This window comes from Aethalodelphis obliquidens, unplaced genomic scaffold (assembly GCF_003676395.1).
Source record: "Aethalodelphis obliquidens isolate GAN/ISIS:26980383/991018 unplaced genomic scaffold, ASM367639v1 scaffold33, whole genome shotgun sequence".
Taxonomy (NCBI): domain Eukaryota; kingdom Metazoa; phylum Chordata; class Mammalia; order Artiodactyla; family Delphinidae; genus Aethalodelphis; species Aethalodelphis obliquidens.
The window spans coordinates 16,005,383-16,013,661 of NW_020837977.1; the positions used below are offsets into that span (position 1 = coordinate 16,005,383).

The 8,279-nt window shown below is 44.9% G+C and overlaps 1 protein-coding gene across 2 annotated transcripts in view; it reads right to left on the minus strand.

The window, feature by feature from the left end:
* FAM110B (family with sequence similarity 110 member B) overlaps positions 1–7,911 on the minus strand; it is a 97,070-nt gene extending 89,159 nt beyond the window's left edge. The window contains exon 1 of one of the 2 annotated variants that reach the window (XM_027128052.1): positions 7,849–7,911. The gene's annotated coding sequence lies outside the window, so the exon portion shown is untranslated. The remainder of the gene's footprint in view (positions 1–7,848) is intronic. The other variant, XM_027128054.1, reaches the window with a different exon arrangement.
* Between the last annotated feature and the right edge of the window lie 368 nt (positions 7,912–8,279).

The following is an 8,279-nucleotide window of genomic DNA, read 5'->3' on the forward strand; positions in this document are numbered from 1 at the left end:
GTCCCCTGCATCGGCAGGCGGACTCTCAACCACTGCGCCACCAGGGAAGCCCCATATGTTCTATTTTTAAATCAACGAACATCTGTGATTTTCAAATGTCTTCATCATAAATGTAATTAGTATAATATCCTGGATCAAACATAGCATATGGTATCTAAAAAGAAGGAATAACATTATTTTCAGTCTAATAGCATTACCTGTTCTAACTTACTGCTTTATTATAACAGTCAAATAAAAAATGATGTCTTATGGAAGCAGAGAAATCCGAATCAATCTCTCTTCAAGATAAATATGAGGAAACTAAGGCTTGGAGAGTTTATACTGCTTATCTGAGGCCAAATCCTGCCAAGGGCTGAAGCCAGACCCCTGCTTATTCTATACAAGAAAGACCTGGGTACCAGGAAATAAGTGCAATGCTTAGTGCTGCTTCCTGACTTACAGCAGCACTGTTTTAAGTGCTGGTGGTCAGGTCCCTACAGGTTCGTCGAGTCCTGTAGCTGAAAGTGAGAGAGGGGTGACGTGTGCACACTTACCGGTCGGGTCACACCAGGAAGTGGTGTCAACCTGAAGTCCTTCCTCCATCAAAACCCCAATGCCACATGTTTGTGACAGTCGGTGACCACCCTGACGAGTGAATTTCCCTACTTGGCAGCAATACTCCCCAGCTCACGGCTCACCTACTGGGGCTTCCTCTGACTGTGGCCTCCCCCCCAAACAGGCAGAAGTGACAGAACAATGTCACGTCACTATGGGGGGCGGGGAGACAGTGCATCATGAAAGAACACTTTCATGCGTTCTGTGGCTGTTGGTTGAAATGTTACCACCAGTTAAGTGATGGGGAACACCAAAATACATAATCAGGACAGGACGTCTTAAGTTTGAGTGAAAGGGTAGAATAAGAGAAGAGTGGGAAACAGCACCATGGTTTAGAATTAAAGGGTGCTAGGGTGGTCCTAGCATTTCCACTTAATGTTTATTCACATGGTTAAGTTATTGTGTGGTGCCCTAGCAATGGAGATATTCCCATGTCTAAACCTCTCTTTAAAAAAACAAAACCAGAAACATGTGCATTTGTCACTAAAATGTATTTTAGCAATAAATCCTATGCCAACAAAGTTGCTGAAATAAGGACGGTAGAGAAAGGAAAAATCGTAAGTGGACATTTAAAGCCTCATTAAAACTGAGTTTACGAAACGCTGGTCCTGATCTGAGGGAGACACTAGAGCACCTAGGGCCCGGGAGCACCTGGTCTGGGCCTCTGAGTGTGTGTACATCAGTTTCTCTTTGAGTGTATCATTTTGGATGTTGGTAAAATGAAATGCTCAGAGAAAAGCAAACTGCTTCTGCTTGCTAGACAGTCAATAAATTGTCACAGGACACAGATGAATTTGCTCTGGGGACAATAATTTGTGTCCCAATCAAGAGTAAGGAAAGGTAAATGTTTTGCAGGAAAAAAAAAAAAAAAGGAAAGGGACAACCCAAGGAGAGCTGAGGCAAGTCAAAGAAGAGGCGACCTTCAGAGAAGGAGACAGACTTCTCTCCAGGCCGCTTGGACCACGGTTAGAGGGCAGAGCAGGACCCAGTTCTGAAATCCCTGGTGTGCTTCCCTCGGCCCAGCAGACAGGCCTGGCTGCGCAGAGTCCATGACATAGAAATAACTTAATTATTATTTTAAAAACTGTGCAGAAAGAGTTCCAGGTAGTAAAATGCAAGACCAAGCAAACCCAACGTGAGCCCACATTGACAAGGCTTTCTCCAGGGATGGCGGGAAGTTCGAAAGGGAACAAGGAGCTGGTGACAAAGGCTTCTGTGCTCGTGGGGACACTGCCCGAGGTTCCCCGGGCACGCTTGGCGCTGCCAACCAGCAAAGCAGGTGTTGAACACATCACATTCGCTCAAATTCAGAATGACGAAAGCCTCTGCACTTTTAACCCGCCCCACTCGCAGGCGGCTCTCACAAGGAGTCATCCTCCCACCATTCCCAGGGCTCGTCTTCCCTTCCTGAAGCCAGGCCAGCGAGGAGGGGTCCTGGCATCGTTAACTGTTAACACAGCCAGGTGAACTGTGTCACCAAACTGGATGTGGGTCCACTTGCCCAAGGAGCAGCAAAGCCAGTCTACTGACACCAGGGTGCGATGAAGGAAAGTACAGCATTTATTGTAGGGCCAAGCAAGGAGAAGGGGCAGCTAGTGCTGAAAAGCCCTAAAAGCCCTGATAGCTTTCAGGGGAGAGTTCTGAAAGACAGGGTGAGGGAGACAGTCACAGGGTGTGTGACCGGCTCATGCTCAATTCTCTGAATGGTTGGTGGTGAGGTAACAGGGAGGTGTTTTGGGAAACGCGACCTTCTGGTTCCAACTGGTCTGGGGTCTGGGTGTTGGTGGTCAGCATGCAGTTACTTCTTCCACCTGGTGGGAGTTTTAGTCTCTGAAAAACAACTCAAGAACATGGCTCAGGATATTATCTATAAGCCCTTGAGGAGGAACTAAAGGTCCCTGACTTTGCTTTATGGCTAAACTATCATTATCTTGTCCTGCTTGACTGCTTTCCTTTGTTTCTGCATTTTTAAAACTTTCAGATTAAATTTGTTCTTTGGAACTCAGGGAAAGTCTAGGAGACTAAAACTTTTTTACAAGTAAGAGACGGGGCCATGGGGGGTTCTGTCCCTGGGAAGGCCCTGCAGGGTCCTGCTCAGTTTCAAATGGACCCTAATCCCAGGCCCTGCAGGCAACACCCTGCAGGATTACCCCAGAAGGACACAGGGAAAATGCCAGTTCGTCAACACTAATGCAGGGCCGGTACGCTTTTTTCAGCTCCATCAGGGAACTTTTATCAGAAAATCTTAGTGGCTCTGTCGAATGTTAAATTTATAGAAATATGGGATCAGGTAACAACCCTGGCAGATTAGATTAACTGTGCACTTCTTAAGAGCAGGAGCCCTGCCTTCTCACATGGTACTGTGGATGCCCAGGGCACGTCTGCCAAGTGAACTATTCAAGGGGCAGACGCAACCACACGGCCGCTTAGGAAACTCCTGGGTGTCAGCTCTGCTCCCAGAGCCCCCAGGTGAAGCACAGCTGTCCCTTACCAGGGTGCATATTGAAGGCTGATCACTTTCAGTATGATTTAATGCATTAGTTACTTTCTGTAAATATTTTAATTACATGAAGAATACCTATATTAATAACAATAGAAAAAGACATCTTTGCTGCATTCTTATAAATACATTAAATGAGGGCAACTGTCAAATGGTCTCAATTTTCTCCCCTGTAAAATAAGGAGTTAAAGTTAAACCTGCAACATCTTAAACACTCCAGGATTTCATATGGAAAATACAACACAGCTCTGAGTAAACAGCACAGCCATCAGTGATGTCCTAGGGTTGATGGAGGGAGTGATGCCAGCTGTGCCACCTGATCCAGAGTGAGCAACACCTGAGATTTAAAATTTAAGTGAGAAGGGACCTCCCTGGCAGTCCAGTGGTTGGGACTCCGTGCTTCCACTGCAGGGAGCCCGGGTTCGATGCCTGGTCGGGTAACTAAGATCCTGCAAGCTGTGCAGTATGACCAAAAAAATAAATAAATAAATTAAAAAATAAAATAACATTTAAGTGAGAAAAGGCTATGACACATTTATGTGTCATCAGTAATCACAGAAAGAAGAGTGACACGCTTTTTCAATACAATCATCCTCCTAAAAGGACCTTTTGAAGATTAAGAAAGAAAAATTGGGTGAGTTACTAGGTCAGAACAATCTAGAATTCATTGGGTCCCATACAGCCTGCATCTCAAACCCAGACAGTCCCTGTCTGTGTCATGTTTTGGTGATGCCTATCTGCTCAGACAGAGACCAAAGAAAGAAGCATCCTTTGAGATAAAATGCAAACTGCAGGGTGGACACAGGGGAGGAAGATCAAGATAATGACACTTGGTGGCCCTGAATGACAGTGAAAAAGAGAGAAAAGAAATGTCTGCTTTCCAATTCTAATTAACTTAGGAAACAAGTCAGAACACGTAGCCAAGAACAGTACTCATTGAAAAGAGACGCTACTAAAAAAATTTAAAAGACTATAAACTGCACTCCTCCTTAAAATGGAACATCATCTTTATGAATGAAGTGTGCATCTTAAATTGGAAACATTTTCGGTCAATAAAATAAACAAATTTTCCTTCAGAGAAGGAAAGCCAAATTACACTTTTGTGTACAAAAACCTGAAAAAGTGCTAAGTATTGTGTTTCTTTGCAAAGTATCATATGTACCAATTAGAAACATTTACTGTAGATAACAGGCTTTGCAGAAGGTTAATCAGAGCCTAGGATCAGAGACCAAGGTGGAGAAAAAATTTTTAACATACTTGTACCTTTATGCCGTGAATACATGAGAGGTCTATCAATTAAAATTAGCTTAATGATCTCAAAAAACCCTCAGAAAGCAAAACCTACCATCAGATGTTTTTCTCCTTTAACTCAACAGTAAAACAAGGTAAAAATAAATAAATAAAAGTATGGTTGGATATTAATCAGGGAAATCCAGTCAAGGAAAACCTAAACTTATATTACAGAAATTCAAAAAGACAGGACACTCAGTACTTGGAGAAAAAAAATTCAAAGTCTTAGGGTTTGAAGAACCGTATATAACTACATAATGAAATATACTCCTGCTTGAATGGTTTGCTCTTTGATGGTACTCAGGTCAGATCAATGCCAAAAGCAAATAAGGAGGCAAACTCAATGAGAGTTCAGACCAAATGTCACCTCTGGGGGTTGTGCGTCTGCAGGGGAGGGACCCACTCATCTATGCCACTCAGAGCAGCAACTCAACTACTCCAAGATTTGCAGAAACTTTCATTAAGCGCTGCTACAAATTTTGAGAAGTAGCTGTATTGTTTTTACTTGTTTTCTCAGGACAAATCATAACCTATGTGCAACCATGTAACCAAGTCGAATTTTTTAAGTTGTGCAGATTTCGAAAACAACAAAACCCAACCAACCTAATCAAAGAGGTTAATGTGTCCTGTTGGGAAGAGCACTAAGTAAGATCAGGAGTCACAGTGTGCGATTTCTATCGTAGGAATGAGCGCTGCAGATAAAAGACTAAGTCTTGATTTCAAAGAGAACATAAAACTTCTGCCTGAACCTGGGTCTCTACTGCGAAACACAATGGTTAGACTGTTCACTGCCACAAAGCAGCGATGCTAATAGAGCAGAATGTTTTCCTCCCAAGTTAGCTGAGAAAAGATAGAGCAAAGAACATCGACAAAACCCTCAAAGAGGTGGGTCTGAGTCAATATCAGAGATGCCTCACCACGGATCGGAACGGAGAGGCAGATTGGCCCTCCCTTGGGTGTGTTACATATGGAGAGCGTCATCGATCAGAATACAAGTCAGCAGCAGAAAGGGCAGGGGTGGCATTACTGCTCCAGCCTCCTTACTGATGGTAGCTGGACTTCTCATCAGGACCCCGGAAGAAGTCCAGGACTGCTCGGGAGCCACTGAGAGAGCAGGGACTGATGGGGCCTCAGTCAAGGTCTTTCTCCTAAGCAGGCAGGAGGCGGGGGTAGGGGAGAGGGCAGATGGGGAGGGAGGGCAGGAAGAAAGAAGAGACAGACTCCAGCCCACCAGCATCCTAAGCTCAGGACAGAACACGTGCTAGTTTCATTGCATTCAAAAACACACGAAATATCACCGCCCCACGGAAATGTCTTTATTTACGGTTTAAACTGTGTTACGGTAACACTTGAGGCAAATTTGAAAAGTCATCCTGTTCTCAGCATTCTAACAAAGGAGTTCCTGTGCTCCCATCCATCCCCTTGCCACTCCCAGCTTCACTGAGCAACCCGATGTCAGGCACAGGTGCGAAGATAACAAGGCAGGTCTCCACCTCCAGAAGGGCTCAAAAACCTTTGCTTTCTGAGGTGACTCAGCGTCAGAAAAGAGAACATAATGTTCTCTTTTCTTTAAAAGATATTCTTAAGCCAAGTAATATCCCTTGTTTCAAGTGTACAGAAAGGAAATGTGTAAAACAAATGGTAAGAAATTCTCTGATACACCATGGCTCAAATGTTTTTGGGGTTCAAAGTACCGGGAAAAGAATGTCAAAGTGTTTCCTACAAGCATCATTTAATTTAGCTATTGTAGAATCAACTGTTATTAGATTTCCATTGGCTTCCCTTTTTAGTTTTGGAACAACCATACAGCATGGGTGATAAAACACGAGGATTCTTCACATTTAAGAGTGATGGAAGAAAGGCATCATCACCATCTAAAGAGAGAAACCGGAACAACTACACGTATGTATCATGATCACAGACAGGTGCTAATGGATTCTAATGCTATTCAACATCTATCATCTTCATTCTGAAGTTACTTTTAAAATTTCATATAAACCCCCAAAACACTGCCCTTTATATTCAAAAGATAAGAATATTGCTAAGAATAAAAGGATTATGGGAGTATGTAACTCCTAACTACTCACTCCAATGGCCAATCACAACCAAAACATTTATGAATTAACTTTTGTGACCAAAGTGTAGACAATGGTCTGATAAACTAAGGATGAGATTTTAGTTCATAACATAACTTGATATACATGCACTGCCTGGTTAACAAGCTGAACGGACAGCTGTCTGGGCCCCTCTACCCTTAGATGTTCGCCACACTTGGGGTCACAACGTCTGCCCTGTTCTGATCACATCTGCTGACAATGTTGTTGTTATTTTACCTTATCACTGAGGACTGCCACAGGCGGAGAGTGCTGTGTGCCCAGCACCGCCTGTTTTGCACGCGCCACCTCATTTAACACTTACAGTAACCACGAGAAATAGATATTATCACCTCTGTTCTGCAGAAGACGATAGAACAAAAGCTACTAACACGTATTAAATGTTTCCCACGTGCCACTCTACACAGCAACTCATCCTTCAATGCTCGCAACGATCCCACGATGTGGGCACTGCTATCATCCTGATGTGGCAGGTGGAGAAACCGAGGCACGGACTGTGAACAGCTTTCCAACATCACGTACATTACACACGGCCGAGTCCAGACGCGGACCCAGAGCCTCCTGTCACCAAAGCCACCAGCCCCAGGGAGTCTGGCTGTGTCCCACCTATGAGAAGAGCTCCAACAGCAGGTAGGAAGGGGGCAAGGGGTGGGTTGACCAGAGCTGCACCCCCCCCCATCCACAAGCCAACTCATAAATCTGGCTGGGACTGTCCTCCCAAGTTTCCCTGGAAAAACTCACTGTAAGGAAAATATGCCTGCCTCAAAGCTGGTACAGCTCCACTGTCCCTGGAGCTTCTGAGCAGCGTGTAAGTTGTCCCAGGATAAAGAGTCTTGGTCTGGACGATGCCCTATGTCCACCCAACGCTCATCGATCGCTTAGCTCCTATGGCCCACCAGGTGCCGGACCTCCCCAGGCTCTCAGTTATTGAGCAGAACAGGCCATGCATTTCAGCAGAAGTGCATGTGTTTCACAGCCCAGGGGGAGCATTCTGGGGACGGCAAGGGGACAGGCGGAAGCCAGGCCAGCCTCAGCCAGGCCTGTTGGCACAGAGCTGGCGGGACGGCCCTTTTCAGAGGTGGTCCCTCCCATTCCTAACAGTGACCCCACAAGGCAGACTCCACAAACGTTTGCTGAGTGAATACATGCAAAAAAGGGGAAGGAGGGAGGAGAGGAGGGAGGAGAGGAGGGAAAGGAGGCAGGGAGGGAGGGGGTAAACAGGAGAGAAAAGGTGGAAAAATGAGGGAGGGGGACACCCGAATTCCGCTCAACAAATAAGGGGCTGTCGTTACTTTATGATCATCAGATGTATACAGGAATGTAATAATACACTTTTTAACATGTAATTACCTTTGATTTCCCTTTCAGGCCGTAGAGTCTTGTTAACTTCCAAGTGAAGACTCAGAAAGGACAGGAGAGGTGCCCTGGATGTCCAGTTGGAGATGGCTAAAATAAAAGAGCACAGATTATTATTATTCCGGAGAAGAGAAGTGATGAATTTTTCAAGTATCATTAACAAGAAACCAATTTTCACTGAGTAACAGGGACAGGGTATTTCCTAACATACCTGGGAAAAAACTGGGTCCAAAGCCTCTTTCCAATATAGCTCCTCTAGTAAACTTTAAATCGATTCAGAAAGAAGACAAAAATCAACTATAAGGTAGGCTATGTTTGTGCATTTAATGGAAAACGACCAAACGAGCCTGTGGGCTGCCACTAGCCCGGAGACCCCCGCAAGGCTCCGCCTCGCTCCAAGCTCGACATCCCCAGTGCAGCAGGGC